We start from the raw sequence: 20,410 nt of genomic DNA, 5'->3' as shown, positions 1-20,410 counted from the left end.
ATCCTAGTGCCTCTCTGTGGACTTTACCTTTATAGCTAATAATTTTACAGATTGAAAACTCTTAGCTTGTTCCTAGAGAATCCCACAACTTAGAAATAAACTTGAACTTTAGTCATAGGTAATCAAAGGAATTTGAGCCGTATCTCAGTTTCAATACACTTGCTTTTGTAGCAATCGGATATAATTTCCCACTTTTAATCATGGAGATTTCCCTGTAAGATTAGGTTTACTCCTTGTATAATAAGTGAAGCAGGGAGAATTTCTCTTACAACCATGTAGTGACTGTTTCTACATTTCTAAGGTAAAAGAACAGTGGCATTTATCATCAGGATGTCTCTTAAAAAGTAACAGAAAATCTCAACTCTGAAGTATCCCAATAGTAAGGCTATGTATCATCTCACATAACCACAGATGGTGGATAGCCAGCTACATGATTGGTTAATTCATGGTAGCCCAATGGCATTATCAGGGATCCAGCTTCTTTCCTTATTATTTTGTCATTTTTTTCAGGGTCAGCTTTTCCTTTAATAACCGTTGTGCTTTAAGGTTGGTTTAAGCAACTCTGAGACTCAAATTTATACACATTAGTATTCAGAAAAGAAAATACCTTGTGGATGAAAAGTGCTGGTTTTTTTTATTCTACTTAAAAAGTAGGAAACTAGTCCAAAGACCCTTTAACATAGTTGCTATCATATCTTACTGATTATAACTGGTAACATGCTACTTCTCAACCAGAATCAACCAAGCAATAGATCAGTGTAGCACCTGAGAATCTGTCATGGGGGATAGGTCAAACCTCTTTTTATTAGGATAAGTTCAGTTCACTCCCTCAGTCGTGTCTGACTGTTTGTGACCCCATGAATCGCAGCACGCCGGGCCTCTCTGTCCATCACCAACTCCCGGAGTTCACCCAAACTCATGTGCATCAAGTCGGTGATGCCATCCAGCCATCTCATCCTTTGTCGTCCCCTTCTCCTCCTGCCCCAATCCCTCCCAGCATCAGGGTCTTTTCCAATGAGTCAACTCTTCGCATGAGGTGGCCAAAGTATTGGAGTTTCAGCTTCAACATCACTCCTTCCAGTGAACACCTAGGACTGATCTCCTTTAGGACGGACTGGTTGGATCTCCTTGCAGTCCAAGGGGCTCTCAAGAGTCTTCTCCAATACCACGGTTCAAAAGCATCAATTCATCAGCGCTCATCTTTCTTCACAGTCCAACTTTGACATCCATACATGACCACTGGAAAAACCACAGCCTTGACAAGACGGACCTTTGTTGGCAAAGTAATGTCTCTGCTTTTCCAATATGCTATCTAGGTTGGTCATAACTTTCCTTCCAAGGAGTAAGTGTCTTTTAATTTCATGGCTGCAGTCACCATCTGCAGTGATTTTGGAGCCCCCAAAAATAAAGTCTGACACTGTTTCCACTCCTTCCCCATCTATTTCCCATGAAGTGATGGGACCAGATGCCATATTTGTTTTCTGAATGTTGAGCTTTAAGCCAACTTTTTCACTCTCTTCTTTCACTTTCGTCAAGAGGCTTTTTAGTTCCTCTTCACTTTCTGCCATAAGGGTGGTGTCATCTGCATATCTGAGGTTATTGAAATTTCTCCCGGCAATCTTGATTCCAGCTTGTGCTTCTTCCAGCCTAGCGTTTCTCATGATGTACTCTGCATATAAGTTAAATAAGCAAGGTGAAAATAAACAGCCTTGACATACTCCTTTTCCTATTTGGAACCAGTCTGTTGTTCCGTGTCCAGTTCTAACTGTTGCTTCCTTACCTGCATATAGGTTTCTCAAGAGGCAAGTCAGGTGGTCTGGTATTCCCATCTATTTCAGAATTTTCCACAGTTTATTGTGATCCACACAGTCAAAGGCTTTGGCATAGTCAATAAAGAAGAAATAGATGTTTTTCTGGAACTTTCTTCCTTTTTCGATGATCCAGTGGATGTTGGCAATTTGATCTCTGGTTCCTCTGCCTTTTCTAAAACCAGCTTGAACATCTGGAAGTTCACAGTTCACGTATTGTGAAGCCTGGCTTGGAGAATTTCAAGCATTAATTTACTAGCATGTGAATGAGTGCAATTGTGCAGTAGTTTGAGCATTCTTTGGCATTGCCTTTCTTTGGGATTGGAATCAAAACTGACCTTTTCCAGTCCTGTGGCCACTGCTGAGTTTTCCAGATTTGCTGGCATATTGAGTGCGGCACTTTCACAGCATCATCATTCAGGATTTGAAATAGCGCAACTGGAATTCCATCACCTCCACTAGCTTTGTTCATAATGATGCTTTCTAAGGCCCACTTGACTTCACATTCCAGGATGTCTGGCTCTAGGTCAGTGATCACACCATTGTGATTACCTGGGTCATGAAGATATCTTTTGTACAGTTCTTCTGTGTATTCTTGCCACCTCTTCTTAATATCTTCTGCTTCTGTTAGGTCCATACCATTTCTGTCTTTTATTGAGCCCATCTTTGCATGAAATGTTCCCTTGATATCTCTAATTTTTTTTTAAGAGATCTCTAGTCTTTCCCATATCTGTTGTTTTCCTCTATTTCTTTGCATTGATTGCCGAGGAAGGCTTTCTTATCTGTCCTCGCTATTCTTTGGAACTCTGCAGTCAAATGGGAAGATCTTTACTTTTTCCCTTTGCTTTTTGCTTCTCTTCTTTTTACAGCTATTTGTAAGGCCTCCTCAGACAGCTTTTTTGCATTTCTTTTCCATGGGGATGGTCTTGATCCCCGTCTCTGTACAATGTCATGAACCTCCGTCCATAGTTCATCAGGCACTCTATCTATCAGATCTAATTCCTTAAATCTATTTCTCACTTCCACTGTATAATCATAAGGGATTTGATTTAGGTCATACCTGAATGGTCTAGTGGTTTTTTTCTACTTTATTCAATTTAAGTTGAATTTGGCAATAAGGAGTTCATGATCTGAGCCACAATCAGCTTCCAGTCTTGTTTTTGCTGAATGTATAGAGCTTGTCCACCTTTGGCTGCAAAAAATATAGTCAATCTGATCTCGGTATTGACTATCTGGTGATGTCCATGTATAGAGTCTTCTCTTGTGTTGTTGGAAGAGGGTGTTTGCTTTGACCAGTGCGTTCTCTTGGCAAAACTCCATTAGCCTTTGCCCTGCTTCATTCCATAGGCCAAATTTTTCTGTTACTCCAGGTGTTTCTTGAGTTCCTACTTTTGCATTCCATTCCCCTATAATGAAAAGGACATCTTTTTTGGGTGTTAGTTCTAAAAGGTCTTGTAGGTCTTCACAGAACTGTTCAGCTCAGCGTTACTGGTTGGAGCATAGACTTGGATTACTGTGATATTGAATGGTTTGCCTTGGAAACAAACAGATCATTCTGTCGTTTTTGAGATGCATCCAAGTACTGCCTTTTGGAATTAGGATAGTAAGACATTATAGCCTTTTCACTATATTAAATGAGGGAGCAAGTAATGGTATGTTAAAACTGCTAGCACCTTAGCACAAATCAAGGCAGTGCTGCAAACTATACTAGTGGTTATCATGTTCTTCAGTACCATAGCCTTATTGATTAAAAAAAAAAAAAGTTTCACTTGATTGTTCTTGTTGAAATAGAAAAAAAACTTTTATTAGAGTTTCACCGCTTAGTATATAATTTTTAACATTCTGTGTAAGCGTGAAGCAGGCACATAAAAGTACAGTGATTGTCTCAAGGAAAAGGCTTGTTGATTCCATCATTAGCTTAACTAGTACATTTTCCGTGGAACTCCATTTTTACTGAAAGAATTGCAGAAAGGACATAAGGATTCATATTTGGATATTTGGTGGATATTTTTTAAAAAACAAACAAACTTAGCCTGTCACTTCAAAGAAAACTTACAGTATTTGTTGCTAAAGATAAAATTTGAACTTTTAATGGAGAATTAGAATTTTGGAAAATTTGTGTCTGTTTGAATGAACTTGACAACTTCCCATACTTAAATATTCTCCTGATGATATTGATGGTGATATTTATAAATTATATTAATATGTATAATATTTTAAAATATATAATGAAGTAAGCTAATATTTTTCAACTTATGTGAACTCAGTGAATCAGTATTTTTCCAATGAATAATATTATATAATTGATGTTATGTAGTTATTTAAAGTTATTTAAAGAAGAAGACTAATGGATTTCATGCACTAGAATATGAAATATTCATTGATAAGGATTCAGAGTCCACATTCCAACTAATCTTTAAGAAAATACCACTTGATGAATAGTGATATATTGACAAACTGCCACAATTTCTATACAGATTATTAAAATACTTGTACTTTCAACTATACATTTATATGAGGCAGGATTTTCTTCACATACATAAATTAAAAACAACAGACTGAGTACAGAAGTAGTTATGAGAATCTCTATTAAAGATATTTACAAAAGTATAAAAAATATCAGTCTTCTCAGAAATTTTGATTTTTTCTTAAAATATTATTTGTGTTAACATGGTGTACATATTACTTTTAAGTAAATTAATTTAAAATAATTTTTAAATTTCACGTTTTAATTTATAAATATGGTAAATGTTGACTTACTTAACGCACATAAACAAAAACAGAACAAAATGTTTGATAACCATGCATCAGACTAATGGAAATGAATATCTATCCGTAGGTGGTTAGTGACAATTTTCTTTAGATACAACAAGAACTGTATACACATTTCTTGGAAAATTAACTCCAAAAAAGGGAAAACTTACTTACCAAATGTCTTACTTAAACCTTTTCTTGGAGATCATATCTTTTCTTTCTGTTCTTCATTTACAAATTAAACAAAAATTTGGCAATTGGGGCAGGGAACTATGTTCAATATCCTGTAGTAAATTATAGTAGAAAAGAATATGAATAATAATATATATGTGTATATATAATGTATATATACATATTATATATATAACTGTGTATATAACTATAACTCTTGCTGTACACCAGAAACTTACACAACATAATAAGTCAACTATACTTCAATTTAAAAAATATATTTTTTAAAGTGAAGAACTAAATGTCAGCATTCAACATTCCTTAAATGAAAAAATTGAGGTGTGATTTCATGTTAAAAAGAGTTGCATGTTTCTCAGCATCACTAATGAAAAAAAAAGAATAGTTGCTTGTTTCCTTGATAATCTGGCTGTAGAATGTGGGCAGCCTCATTCTAGCCAATGAGCCACACATGTTGGGGTTTAGGATAAACCATCTTGGAAGAATTTTACCTTCAACAGTGGATACCATGTGTTGATTATATTTGAACTCTGCTTAGCACTGTATTCAAAAGAGGACTTGAAGAGATTATGACTTTTCTTTTTTCTGGGCAGCCTGAACCTCCAGTTTAATTGTAATGGAAGAAACATTGTTGGGATCTGACTGAGAAAGGTAAGTGGACCTGTGTGGGGCAGGCCCAGGACTGTGTCCAGTGTTCTTTCTCCAGTGTCTGACATAGTACTAAGCACACGGGAGAGATTTAATACATTTATATTGAATTGACTCACTGTCTCATAATTCCCTTTCTGCAAAAAAAGAAGCTCTAATTTCCAAATCCTTTTTCTCAGTCCTCTATATAGCTAGGGTCATGCACCAGGGGTCAACTACTTCTGCCTAGAAGCCAGTCAAGAGACTATTAATTTAATAGGTCTACCTGTATTCTCATATTTCTCTCTCAAACCACCACCAAATTCACTTTAACCAAGATTTGAACTTGATGGAAACACTAAATACAACCCATTTTGTTGACCCCCCCAAACAACATGGGTTGCAACTACACAGGTCCACTTATATATGAATTTTCATTGAATATATACTACAGATTACATGGCTTCCCTGGTGGCTCAGACAGTTAAGAATCTGCCTGCAACTCAAGAGACCTGGGTTTGATCCCTGGGCTGGGAAGATAAAATACATATCAAATACATATTTCATAAAATACATACAATATGATCCTCAGTTAATTGAATCCATGAATACAGAATGACTTATATAGAGGGCCAAATGCAACTTATAGGCAGATTTTTTACTTCACAGACAGTTGGTATCCCTGTCTGTTGTTCAAGGGTAAAATGCATTTATTTTTATGTAATAAAATTAATGTAACCATATTTACCAAAGATATCAATACTACCATAATAATACCCTGCAACTTTTCCATTTAATACAATATCTTTGATATATGTAATTACATTAATAACTCCATATTATTCCATTTATATCTGCATGATTATTTTATCAACTATTCAAAATTTCATTTATAAAGTCATATTTTCCTACTTTTAAAAACCATCATGACTAGTTTTACACATATAAAGTACTATCTTTGTTGTTGTGGAATTTCTATTAATGAGATTGTTGAGTTGAAGATTAGCTGTATTTTAACTTATACATATACAGGTAATAGGAGATCAGCCCCTGGGTGTTCTTTGGAAGGAATGATGCTAAAGCTGAAACTCCAATACTTTGGCCACCTCCTGCGAAGAGTTGACTCATTGGAAAAGACTCTGATGCTGGGAGGGATTGGGGACAAGAGGAGAAGGGGACGACAGAGGATGAGATGGCTGGATGGCATCACTCACTGAATGGACATGAGTTTGAGTGAACTCTGGGAGATGGTGATGGACAGGGAGGCCTGGTGTGCTGCAATTCATGGGGTCGCAAAGAGTCAGACATGACTGAGCAACTGAACTGAACTGACTGAATACAGTTAATAAATCAGGCATTCTATGGGGCTGGTACAGGCAGTGCAGGCAGAGAGGCAGGGAAAGCAAATCAGTATCCACAGTACCCACTGGTAAAAGGTGTCATTTGCAATTGAGTGGTCAACTTAAGGTATGGTGACATCTACAGAACAAGTCATACTATTTACTTTGTTACTGACATTTTCCTCTGCCATAGACGTACTCTAGGAAGCATTAATGAGAAACCTTTCCAATAATCCTTCAAGGATGGATTGCCTCTTCTCCTAACATTCTCACTCCAGTTTTCTAATTTTTCTCCTTTCAGGCTCCTTATCAATAAGCTAAACTGTTCATCTCTGCCCAGTAGCCTATGTATACCCATGCCATTTATCCCTCCATAAAAAGTAAATGAATAAATGTTTTACTCACAGATATGCATGCCTGCAGGGAGAATTTCCTTTTGTCCTTGTCTTTCAGGGCCAGCTGTATGTGCACCTGTAAGTACAGCTATAGTTTATTCCTGTTGAGCACTAACAGATTAAGCTGACTTTGGGAGATGAAACTATGAAGGTATCTTGTTGGTATCAGTCAGGCTCCCTCTTAGTCTAGACTCCCTTGCTGAAAATCAGAACCTGAGAACATGGATTGCAAGAAAATAGTTTATTTTTGGATGTGATTCTAATGAATCAGATTGAAAAAAGTAAAACAAAAAAGAGAAAAATCCAATTCCAATATGTGTTGTCAAGTTGATTACCATTGTGGAAAAGTATAGTTCAATATGGCCAAGACCTTCTAATAATGATTTAGAATGGTTTTCTCAAGGGATGAAATTTTATCTGCCAGCTCCCATGTACCATTAGTGAAGGGATGCCCCATCGGGCATAACCTTTTTCATTCAGTGTCAAGGCGCAATGGATTTCTTCAGGCATCTTCCCATAGGGGCTTCAGAGGAATCTGCAGCAGGATGCTGGAAGTACAGAGTGCCAGGCTTGTTACTCCAGCAATGGCTGAAGTTAAAGATAAGCTGAGAGTATGAGACGTGGTGCACAAGAGGTACCCAATACAGGATAAACTGTAAAAATGAGCATGCTCAGGCCTCCCAGTATGAAATGACCTGCTTATTTCCTGATCCTTCAGTCTGCTATTGTAATCTAATGGAAGATTTGAGTATCAGTTTGAGTGTAAGTCCAGTTGAATGTGGAAAATATGTTCTTGTCTCTGAGTCTCAAACTTTAAATTACAATGTAAATCACTTCAGTTCACCCACTGATAAAGGAAAGCCTTATTTCTCTAACAGTTAAAGTGTTCTCAATTGCTATTAGCTTTTATGTTGGGCAGTGATATTTGGAGAACCCATCTTAACCAACTGTAGAAGAATTCAGAAAATAATTCCTCAAGTAAATATGGTTCTTCAAAGAACTTTATTCATCATCATAAAAATTGTGAGTTAAAATCCCCTTTTGGATAATATAGATTTATGCTTTGTGATCAGTATTATGGAAACCTAAACTTGCTAAATCACTTCATGGGAAATAGATGGGGAAACAGTGGAAACAGTGTCAAACTTTATTTTGGGGGGCTCCAAAAATCACTTCAGATGGTGATTGCAGCCATGAAATTAAAATACAGCAGATGAATGGATAAGAAAGCTGTGGTACATATACACAATGGAGTATTACCCAGCCATTAAAAAGAATACATTTGAATCAGTTCTAATGAGGTGGATGAAACTGGAGCCTATTATACAGAGTGAAGTAAGCCAGAAAGAAAAACACCAATACAGTATACTAACACATATATATGGAATTTAGAAAGATGGTAACAATAACCCTGTATACGAGATAGCAAAAGAGACACTGATGTATAGAACAGTCTTTTGGACTCTGTGGGAGAGGGGGGTGGGATGATTTGGGAGAATGGCATTGAAATATGTATAATATCATATATGAAATGAGTCGCCAGTCCAGGTTCAATGCACGATACTGGATGCTTGGGGCTGGTGCACTGGGACGACCCAGAGGGATGGTATGGAGAGGGAGGAGGGAGGAGGGTTCAGGATGGGGAACACATGTATACCTGTGGCAGATTCATTTTGATATATGGCAAAACCAATACAATATTGTAAAGTTAAATAAAATTTAAAAAATATATATTAAAAAAAATATGCTTACTCCTTGGAAGGAAAATTATGACCAACCTAGACAGCATATTCAAAAGCAGAGACATTACTTTGCCAACAAAGGTCCATCTAGTCAAGGCTATGGTTTTTCCAGTGCTCGTGTATGGATGTGAGAGTTGGACTGTGAAGAAAGCTGAATGCCGAAGAATTGATGCTGTTGAACTGTGGTGTTGGAGAAGACTCTTGAGAGTCCCTTGGACTGCAAGGAGATCCAACCAGTCCATTCTGAAGGAGATCAGTCCTGGGTGCTCATTGGAAGGACTGATGCTGAGGCTGAAACTCCTTGTGGCTAAATACCTTGGCCACCTCATGCGAAGAGTTGACTCACTGGAAAAGACTCTGATGCTGGGAGGGATTGGGGGCAGGAGGAGAAGGGGACGACAGAGGATGAGATGGCTGGATGGCATCACTGACTCGATGCACATGAGTTTGTGTGAACTCTGAGAGTTGGTGATGGACAGGGAGGCCAGGCATCCTGAGATTCATGGGGTCCCAAACAGTCAGACACGACTGGACTGAGCTGAACTGAACTGAACTGAAACTTGCTAAGGGCTTCCCTAGTGGCTCAGACAGTAAAGAATCTACCTGCAATGCAGGACACCTGGGTTCGATCCCTGTGTTGGGAAGATCCCCTGGAGAAGGAAATGGTGACCCAGTCCAGTATTCTTGCCTGAAGAATTCCATGGACAGAGGAGCCTGGTGGCTATAGTCCATGGTGTTGCAAAGAGCTGGACATGACTGAGTGACTAACACTTTCACTTTCAAACTTGCTAAACTGACAGGTATATCTCCTTACAAACTTAACCGGGTCTGGGGTGTTTTATTTTCCCTTTCTTTTCTTCCTTCATCTCCTCCCTTTCATTCTTTTTTTTCTTTCATAATGTCTCAACATAAATGTCCCTTTCTCAGTAAGTACTCTCCATTTCTCTATATTAAATTATGTCCTTTGTAACACACTCTCATAGTTTCTTCCACATGTTCACTAACTTATGATAATTATGATCATAGGTTCAGTTCAGTTGCTCAGTCGTGTCCAACTGTTTGCGACCCCATGAATTGCAGCATGCCAGGCCTCCCTGTCCATCACCAACTCCCAGAGTTCACCCAAACTCATGTGCATGGAGTTGGTGATGCCATCCAGCCATCTCATCCTCTGTCGTCCCCTTCTCCTCCTGCCCCCAATCCCTCCCAGCATCAGTCTTTTCCAATGAGTTAACTCTTCACATGAGGTGGCCATAGGTTATTTATATAATTAATTATTGGGAATGTTTCCATACTAATCTCAAGTTTATTAGGGCAAGATTCAAGTATGGTTTCTCACTGCTATATAATTCAGCACTTAACATGTTATCTGGCACATATTAGATCTTTGGTAAATTTGTATTGAGTAAATATTGAATGAAATTGTGCCTCTCTTTACAGTGTTTTATCAAAGCAAAGTACATCATTAATATGATGCAAAAGAAAAAAGCATAGTAGCCTAGGAAAAATGTATTGAAGCTATAGATGGATTGGATTGGCTGGATTTTCAAAGTGTTTAAGGATAATAATAAGGGGCTTCCCAGCTGGAGTTAGTGGCAAAGAACCTGCCTGCCAATGCAGGAGACAAAAGAGACACGAGTCCAATCGCTGGGTCGGGAAGATCCCCTGGAGGAGGGCATGGCAACCCACTCCAGTATTTTTGCCTTAGAATCCCATGGACAGAGGAGCCTGGTGGCTATAGTCCATGGTGTTGCAAAGAGCTGGACATGACTGAGTGACTAACAACACACACTCATAGTTTCTTCCACATGTTCACTAACTTATGATAATTATGATCATAGGTTCAGTTCAGTTGCTCAGTCGTGTCCAACTGTTTGCAACCCCATGAATTGCAGCATGCGAGGCCTCCCTGTCCATCACCAACTCCCAGAGTTCACCCAAACTCATGTGCATCGAGTTGGTGATGCCATCCAGCCATCTCATCCTCTGTTGTCCCCTTCTCCTCCTGCCCCCAATCCCTCCCAGCATCAGTCTTTTCCAATGAGTCAACTCTTCACATGAGGTGGCCATAGGTTATTTATATAATTAACTATTGGGAATGTTTCCATACTAATCTCAAGTTTATTAGGGCAAGATTCAAGTATGGTTTGCTCACTGCTATATAATTCAGCACTTAACATGTTATCTGGCACATATTAGATCTTTGGTAAATTTGTATTGAGTAAATATTGAATGAAATTGTGCCTCTCTTTACAGTGTTTTATCAAAGCAAAGTACATCATTAATATGATGCAAAAGAAAAAAGCACAGTAGCCTAGGAAAAATGTATTGAAGCTATAGATGGATTGGATTGGCTGGATTTTCAAAGTGTTTAAGGATAATAATAAGGGGCTTCCCAGCTGGAGTTAGTGGCAAAGAACCTGCCTGCCAATGCAGGAGACAAAAGAGACATGAGTCCAATCGCTGGGTCAGGAAGATCCCCTGGAGCAGGGCATGGCAACCCACTCCAGTATTTTTGCCTTAGAATCCCATGGACAGAGGAGCCTGGAAGGCTACAGTCCATAGGGTCACGAAGAGTCAGACATGATTGAAGCAACTTAGCATGCATGCAAGGATAATATGAAAGCTTAGGATCATCATTTTTAAAAATTTCATTTGTTTGACAATCAGGTAACATTTTGTATTAAAATTATAGTCATAAACCTAGAAGTAAGAGGAATTACACATAATCTCTACATTTCTCCCCTCCCCAAAATAAAGCAATACAATTAGAATGTATCTTATTTTTTACATCTCCTATCAGTATACCTGTGTTTTAAGATAAGATATAATTTAGACAACTTTAATCAGTAAAGACATGCCAAAATTTTTACCACAATCATGACAATTTAGGGATGGTAAACATTTTTCATAACAGAAAGTATGGTGCCACATTAGTTAGGATATGCTAACTTCTTTTTTTAAAACTAACCTAAAATCTAAAGGTTTTAGATTTTAGAGACAACTAAATTTTTTTGAGACAACTAAAGTATAAGCATGAATGAGGCAAACTATAGAATGGATTTGAGTTCTAACTACATTTCATACTAGCAGTAATTCACCAATCAAGGGTCCTTACAGTTTATGTGGCTATAATACCCAAGGGATATAGAGTCCTATGCTGAATCTTCTACATGGGAGAAAAGAGGGAAAAGCATGTTGAAACTCTCCTGAGAGATCTAGGACTGCAGATGGTGTTCATCAACTCTGCTAATATTCTATTGGCTTTAGTGAGTCCTAGTCTCCCCCGGCAACTGCAAGGAAGGCTGGGAGGATGAAATGGCTATGATGACCACATGGCTAATGTTTGTCACAAAGAGATTGTAAATTTTGGATTAGACAAAGGATTATTTCAAAAAAACTTAAAAAAGTGTTATGGGAAAGAATGCATGGTTTATAAAGGGCACAGATAAACTAAGCATAGCTGTGAGCTAACTCAGTATTTCTACTTTGAAGTTTTCTATCCAAACATTTCTTTAAAGCATAGCATTATTTCCAGATGCTTTTATAGTTTTAGATTCAACAAGTAATAGCCTCTTATTAGATAATTTAAATCTGTATTCAACTGGAAAAAAGCAGCAGAGTAACAATGTTATTTTCTAAATATGCAGGTTACCAACAAATTTAAGTGGATTCATTTTAGGATCAAAATACTTTGATCCCCAAAGGTTATATAAACATATTTGCCAAGCACCCTGAGACACTGAATCCATTACATGTTTTGGGTCACCAACCCATACACCAAGGTCACAGCCATCACTTCCAATTTCCATGGTAATGAAATAATGTAACCATTTTGAATTATTAGTGCTTCAAGGATTGTTGAGCAAGAGATCAATGATGACATGACTTTGCCTTAAATTTCATCTTAGGAATTCTCTTGCTGTGTGAAAATCATCCAGTAAATGCAGCATGTTAACAAAGAGAGAATGTTCCAAGGAAGTATTTCTTCTAGACTTTGTGGGTAAATGGAAAAAGTAATTCATTTTCAATTATTTAACAGAAGCAAATTTTAAAAATCAATTTGGCAACTAGAGTTATAGAAGTTATGGCAAAATATAATTCCATGTTATTATTTTAAGGAGAAAAGAGAAACATCAAAAAATACAGCACGGCCTTAAAAGTTTATATGACATACAAAAGTTAATGTGATTGAACTATTGCCAAGTCATTTCATAATAATGAAAATCTGATTTTAAGCCTGTCCTTCGGAAAGTATTTTACTGATATTTCAAAAGAATGGGGAAAAATGACATGAGAAGTTTGACGTTTCTTACAACAGATAATCTATGAAAATAATATATCTGTTCTGAATAAGCATTATACAATTTATGGTATCAAATTATAAGTTAAAACTGAAAGTAGATAATGTATTCTTTGAAAGAAAAATTGCTGTATCAATTACACAAGTATCATGGAAGAATTCACAAGACTCTCTGAGAGTCCCTTGGACTGCAAGGTGATCGAACTAGTCAGTCCTAAAGGAAATCAACCCTGAATATTCATTGGAAGGACTGAAGCGAAAGTTCCAATACTTTGACCTGATAGAAAAAGCTGACTCATCAGAAAAGACCCTGATGTTGGGAAAGATTGAAGGCAAAAGGAGAAGAGGGCAGCAGAGGAGGAGACAGTTGCATAGCATCACTGAGTCAAGGGATATGAATTTGAGCAAACTCTGGGAAATAATAGAGGAGGGGAGCCTAGTGTGCGGCAGGCCATGGGGTCATAAAGAGTCGGACACGACTTAGTGACTGAACATCAACATATATTACATGCATACATTATGCCCTTGATAAAGGTAAAAGATCTAGCTCATTAACAGAAAGAAAACACAGATAAGATTGGGTGCACACGAAATTAAAAAATGATCCCTAGGGTCGTTCCTTATTAGCTCAGGATGTGCTGTTATGTTATGCTATGATTGTGAGTCACCAAGATATGTGTGAGGACTCTTGTTTTCAGGAGAGCTTGGGCATATTTACGGAAGAATCTTCTAGCAAAGCCAGAGCATATGACCTATTAAACCTGGTTGTATGTCATTCCTTGGTATATCCCTAAGAATATGTAAACAGACTAGCCCTGGATATCTCCAATAGCATTCCGAAATTCAAATATCATCGTATAAATCCCTAGCTACCTGCCTCATCCTTGTCTTAGACAAGTATTAGTCAGCCTTTCCTGGAGATAGGCACAGAGCCACCTGCCTTAGCTGAGCTGAAAGAGAACTCGATCTTACACAAACTCAAAGTAGATGCTTATACAACACACTGACTTCTTGATACTCCACACTTAGACTATGAAGTAAATACTTTTGAGAAACATATAAAGTAAAATTCAGCATTACAAATGTTTGGAAATGTAGTAAATTCTTCTAAGCAATAAAGAGGTTTAGAAATACAAGTTCTTTAGAATACTAACTTGTAAGAAATAATCTAAATCATATATATATATATAAAATCACAAGTAGTCTGCATTTGTCAGTGAATGATGAGGTGGTTGATGTATCCCTTGTTCTTACTCATCCAAAGTTTATAAGCTTTTCTTATTTCACTGGACTTCCTAGACAAAGATAGGAGAGTACTATGGTTGAAGGGAAGGAGAAGAGAGACTCCTTTTCAACCCTTTATTTTTATTTCTTCATTCATTTAACACATACATATTATTCATACTTAATCAGGTTCTTGAGATATATTAGTAAAAATATGTAAATATCTGTCCCCTTATGGCAGATACATTCCAGCAGGGAGACTGAAAATAAAATAATTAAAATAATGAATAAGTCAACTCTCTAGTATATTACAGTGTTTAGATACTATGAATAATATCAAAGAATAGCAAAGAGAATTAAGAATTATGCCCACATAAAAAGCACACCTGCAGGATTAAACAGGGTAAGAGAGAACTTGGCCTCATTGTGGAGCTGAAATCAGAGCAGGCACTTGAAACCTGTCAGGGACTGAGCCATGTGGCTATATGGAGAAGACAGACTGCAGTACAAAAGCCATACAATAAGGCAAGGAGACCAATGTGACTAAAGTGTAAACAAATGAAAAAAGAGAAGGAAACCAATAGGGGAGGGGATTGAAACAAGTCTTGGCTTGATAGGGGAAAGCAGAGAGAAGAATTAAGGAGTCATAGATAATTTTAAGGATGTTGAATAAAATGATAATGATTTGTGGAGAGAGATAAAATGATCTGACTTACATTTTTCAGTGACCAAGGGCAGAGACAGGACTACCTTTTTGGAGGCTATTGTAGAAATTCTGGCAAGAGATGATGAGAGATTGCACCAAGTCAAGATCTAGATATGTTTTAAAGGCAGGAGCAATAAGATTTGATATAGGGTAGGGCTTCCCAGGTGGTGCTAGTGGTAAAGAACCTGCCTGCCAGTGTAGGAGACTTAAGAGACACAGGTTCAATCCCTAGGTCGGAAAGATCCCCTGGAGGAGGGCATGGCAATCCACCCCAGTATTCTTGCCTGGAGAATCCCATGGACAGAAGTCTGGCTACAGTCCATAGAATTGCAGAGTTGGACACAAATGAAGCAACTTAGCATGCACGCACATGAGAGAGGAATCAAGGATAATACCAAGTTACCCTGAGCAATTAGAGGGATAGAGACCACCTAAAATTGAGGGGGAGGCTATTGGCTGAGCATATCAGTAGAGGGAAGATCCAGATATTGATGTATAAGCATTGTGATTTGGCACTGTCAGGAGGGTATTGGTATATTGTTATTCTAGACTTCAGGAATACCTTTGTGCAAGAATGCATATTTAAGAGTCGCTGGCCTATGATGGAAGTCATTGAAAGAAATGAGCTCATCAAGAAAGTGAAGACACCAAGAGAAAAGGACCAGTGGTAAAACCCTGGCACTTACCAATATTTACAAGCCAGGGAGAAACAAGATAACTATAAAATGGGACCAAAGAGATGGCAGATGTGTGAGGAGTACTTGAAGCCAAGTAAAGAAAGCATATCTAAGAGGGAGAAATTAACTGTAGAAGGATACAAAATACTAATTGTCAAGTAATATAAAAGTTGAGAATTAATAATTGTATTTAGAAACATGGGTGGGGGGGTGGTGATTTGTAACTTTGAGAAGAACAAATTCAGAAGAGTGGTGAGGCAAAAACCTGAGACCGAGGGAAAAAAAGATTTGAGAGATAAGAAGTAGAGCTCACCCTTCAGGAATGTGGCCAGAAAGGAGACTTAAAACAGGACAGTTGATAGAGGAGAAAGCAGAGTTTAGAGGAGAGAGCAGAGTTAAGAAGTTTACTTTTTAAGTGATTGAGAAAATAATCATATTTGTGCATTAGTGAAAAAAATCTAATAGAGAATGAAATTTGATGAGGCAGAAGAGATATATTAATTAAAGTCATTATCATGCTAACAATCAGCAAAGCCCTCTTATAAATCACTTATAAAAATAACTTATTTATTCTGCACAGTACTATGATGTAAGTGTTATTAATATCCTTATACTTAAAAGATGTGAAAATTGGGATAAGACACAAAAGAGGTAACTAAGTTACTCCAGGTCATACAAATAGTTGAAGAGCTGGAGTTTCAGTCCATGAAATCTAGCTATAGGATCCATGGTAATACCGCTGCTCATTTCTATTCCTTGAGGGGAGACTTACTGGAATAATGACTTTGAATGGGCTAGAGAGAAGGTGTTCTAGTGCACAAAAAGGGATATTAGTGTTAAACTGAAACATAGATAATACGCTGGAGGGTGTTAGTGTCAATGTTAGAACAGGGTGATGTGTGATGTGATGGTGGGAGTTTTGGAGGTTCTCTCTCTCTTTGAAACACAATCTTGAAACTTTTACTGACTTTCAATGCCTTCCTTCTAGCTAATCTAGCTAATAAATTGGGTTTACTCCTCATTGCTATGAAGAATAATGTACACCATGGGGAATATGTGGAATCTTAGTAGGAAAGTGTTAGAAACTACTTATTGTAGGGTTTGAGTTGAGTTGAGTGATTTGGGAGAGAGTAAAGAAAGCAGCTGTGCTTATCACTCAGTCATGTCCGACTCTTTGTGACCCCATGGACTATAGCCTACCAGGCTCCTCTGTCCATGGAATTCTCCAGGAAAGGATAATGGAGTGGGTAGTCATGCCCTCTGCCATGGGATCTTCCCAACCCAGGGATCAAACCCAGGCCTCCCACACTGCAGGCAGATTCTCACCATATGACCCACCAGGGAAGTCCCAAGAAAGCAGAGAGTTGCCCATTTTTATTGGGTTATTTGTCTTAATGGGTGGTAAGAATTCTTTATATATTCTAGACACAAGTCCTTTCTCAGATATGTTTTACAAATATTTATGCACAGTCTGTCAGAGAAGGCAATGGCACCCCACTCCGGTACTCCTGCCTGGAAAATCCCATGGATGGAGGAGCCTGGTAGGCTCCAATCCATGGGGTCACTGAGGGTTGGACACGACTGAGCAACTTCACTTTCACTTTTCACTTTCATGCATTGGAGAATGAAATGGCAACCCACTCCAGTGTTCTTACCTGGAGAATCCCAGGGATGGGGGAGCCTCGTGGACTGCCACCTATGGGGTCACACAGAGTCGGACACAACTGAAGTGACTTAGCAGCAGCAGCATGCACAGTCTGTGGATTCCCTTTTTAAAAATGGTGTGTTTTGAGAGCAGAAATTTTTAATTTGATGAAGTCCAATTTAATGATTTTTCTTTTATACCTCAAAAGTTTTTGTCATATTTAGGAAATTTTTTAAAAATCCAAGATTAAAAAGATCTATAAAGCTTCATAGTTTCAGTTTTCATATTTAAGTCAATGATCCATGTTAAGTTAAAAATGTAATATATCAGGGAAAGAGATGTTCCTTTCTTCCCCCCTTCTCACCTTCCATCCTTCCTGTGAGTTGCTGGCTGGCTAGCCAGCAAGCTTACTAGTTTATGGCTCTGCAATAGTTTCAAGACTGTATGTTGAAAATATTGATATTGCTAACCCATCAAATTGCCTTAGCATCTAGGTAGGCTGCCTATCCAGGTCCTAATCCCTGAAATGTATGAATGTTACTTTATATGGCAAATATACTTTGTAGATTAAAGAATTTTGAGATGCGGAGATTATATCAGATTATCCAGATGGATTCTAAGTGTCATCAGAAAAGTTCTTATAGGAAGGGAATATGAGATTTTACTACAGAAAGAAAAAAGTGGCCATGTAATAGGGGAACAAAATGGAGTCAGAGAGAGACGATGCTATGCCACTGGCTTTGAAGGTAGGGACCACAAACCAAGCAATACAGACAGCCACTGAAAACAGGATAAGAAAACTGATTGTCCTCTAGAGCCCTGGAGGGAGCGCAGCCCTGTAAACAGCCTGATTTTGGCCTAGTGAAACTCAATTTGGACTTCTGGCCCTGAAAAATGTTAACAGAATATATTGTACTTTTTTTTTTTAAGCCACAAAGGTTGTGATAATTTGTTACAACAGCTTAGGAAACCTCTATAACATGTTTATTGGAAACAGATTTACTATATAACTGCGAGTTTATATCTGGACTCTATTCTGTTCCATTTATCAGTTACTCTATTTTTATACCAGTATTATACTCTCTTGATTACTTTAGCTTTAAAATAACTCTTGAAATTAAGGAGTAGCACACAGAAGGTAAAGAGTGGACTAAAACACAAAGCAAACAAATACCCTCAGATAGTAAAAATACCCCCAGAGGAGAATAGAATTGTCATACATGGACTTTTTAATCTATATGTCAAGGAATATGTCTACATGTCAGGGAATTAAATACCATGAGATAAAATTTTATCCAGTAAGAGGAATAAAATGGAAGAATTTTTGAGCTGAAAACACAATAACTGAGATAAGACACTCAATGAACTGGTATACACAGTTGAAGAGAGAATAATGAGCTGAAAGATTTTTAGAATGAAATGTATAGGCTAAATCATAAGAACACACACAAAAAAGATGGACTATTCAGAAAAGAGTGAAATAGAAGGACTAGAAGATAAAACAGAGTAAACACTGAGAATTTTTCCACACTGAGTAAATATATCAAGCCATATATTAAGTAAATTTTATAAATACCATGTCAAGAAGTGAGTGAAAGTCGCTCAGTCGTGTCTGACTCTTTGCAACCCCATAGATTATACAGTCCATGGAATTTTCCAGGCCAGAATACTGGAGTGGGTGGCTGGTCCCTTCTTCAGGGTATTTCCCCAACCCAGGGATTGAGCCCAGGTCTCCTGGATTACAGGTGGATCCTTTACCAGCTGAGCCACAAGGAAGCACAAGAATACTGGAGTGGATAGCCTATCCCTTTGGATAAATAGAAATAACACATGTACACATTTAAGAATAAATGCTGATAGAAAAAAACTGTGAAAGAGAAGAAATCTTAGAAAATTGCAAGGAAAAAGTCATTACATCGAAAGGAATAATAGAAAAACCAACAACTGACTTCTCAAAAGAAACATGAAATGTCAAAATAAATTGTAGTAAAACTCTAAATGAATGAGAGGAAAAAAACTCAACAAAATTATCTATTAACAAAATATTCCTTAAAAATGAGGACAACCTAAATGAATATTCAGACAAACAAAAAGTGAGAGAGTTCATTACCAGCAGATCTGAACAGAAGAAAATGCTAATAAGTGCTTCCAGGCACAAGAAAAATGACCCAGATGGAAGCTAAGAGAGGCAAAAAGGAATAAAGGCCAATAGATGGGTAGAAGTGTGGGTAAATCTATGAAGTAAAGAAATGCAGAACAAAACTGATTATAGAGGAAAACTGATTACATTTCTTCTGTAAAAGTAATAAAATCAAATATTTCTATAGCATGATCAGGCAACTTTCTCAAGAAATTTGCAAATACAATCTTACTATTGTATAAAATTACCATGCTAAGCCTGTGGTGTTTAAAATGAATACATATTTAAATAGGAAAAATAGGACATAACTCAAAAGAGGAAATTAAGATGTTGAGAATCCTTATATTTAACAAGCTATAACATTTCAAACTTAAAATGCCAAGAATTCATATTTTAATTTCTAGGATCAGAAATAAAATAGTAAAATATGATATATCTAACAATATAGGGTGGAAATAGAATAGACCTTAACACAGAGCACATAATATTAAAAAGATAAGAAAAGGGAAAATAAAATATGATTATGTTCAATTTAACCTATATATTTCAGTAATTTTAAAAATATAAGTGGACTAAAATTTCAAATTGAAGAATAAAAACTAACAGTCAAAAAAAAAAAAAAGGAGACATACTGTATGCTACTTATGAGGCAAATCTTCAATATAAGGACATAGTAAGGTCAAAAATACAAAAAAAATGCACAATAAGCATAATTTCTAAAACTTGATGTAGCTAAATAAAATAGACTTTAAGACAAGCATCCTAACATGAGATAAAGAAGGTGTACATGAAACAGTTAACTCAGCAGGACTAGGTTACTCAAACCCAGCACATCTCAAAGAAATTTCTTTTGGAAACAT

At 37.2% G+C, this 20,410-nt stretch overlaps 1 long non-coding RNA gene across 1 annotated transcript in view; it reads left to right on the top strand.

Moving 5' to 3' along the window:
• LOC132343374 (uncharacterized) overlaps positions 1 to 20,410 on the top strand; it is a 69,327-nt gene that overhangs the window by 30,973 nt on the left and 17,944 nt on the right. Inside the window, exon 2 of the long non-coding RNA XR_009492188.1 lies at positions 5,345 to 5,402. This is a non-coding gene — a long non-coding RNA (uncharacterized lncRNA). The remainder of the gene's footprint in view (positions 1 to 5,344; positions 5,403 to 20,410) is intronic.

This window comes from Bos taurus, chromosome 21 (assembly GCF_002263795.3).
Source record: "Bos taurus isolate L1 Dominette 01449 registration number 42190680 breed Hereford chromosome 21, ARS-UCD2.0, whole genome shotgun sequence".
NCBI classification, from domain to species: Eukaryota; Metazoa; Chordata; class Mammalia; order Artiodactyla; family Bovidae; genus Bos; species Bos taurus.
This window is presented reverse-complemented; position numbering and strand designations above follow the sequence as displayed.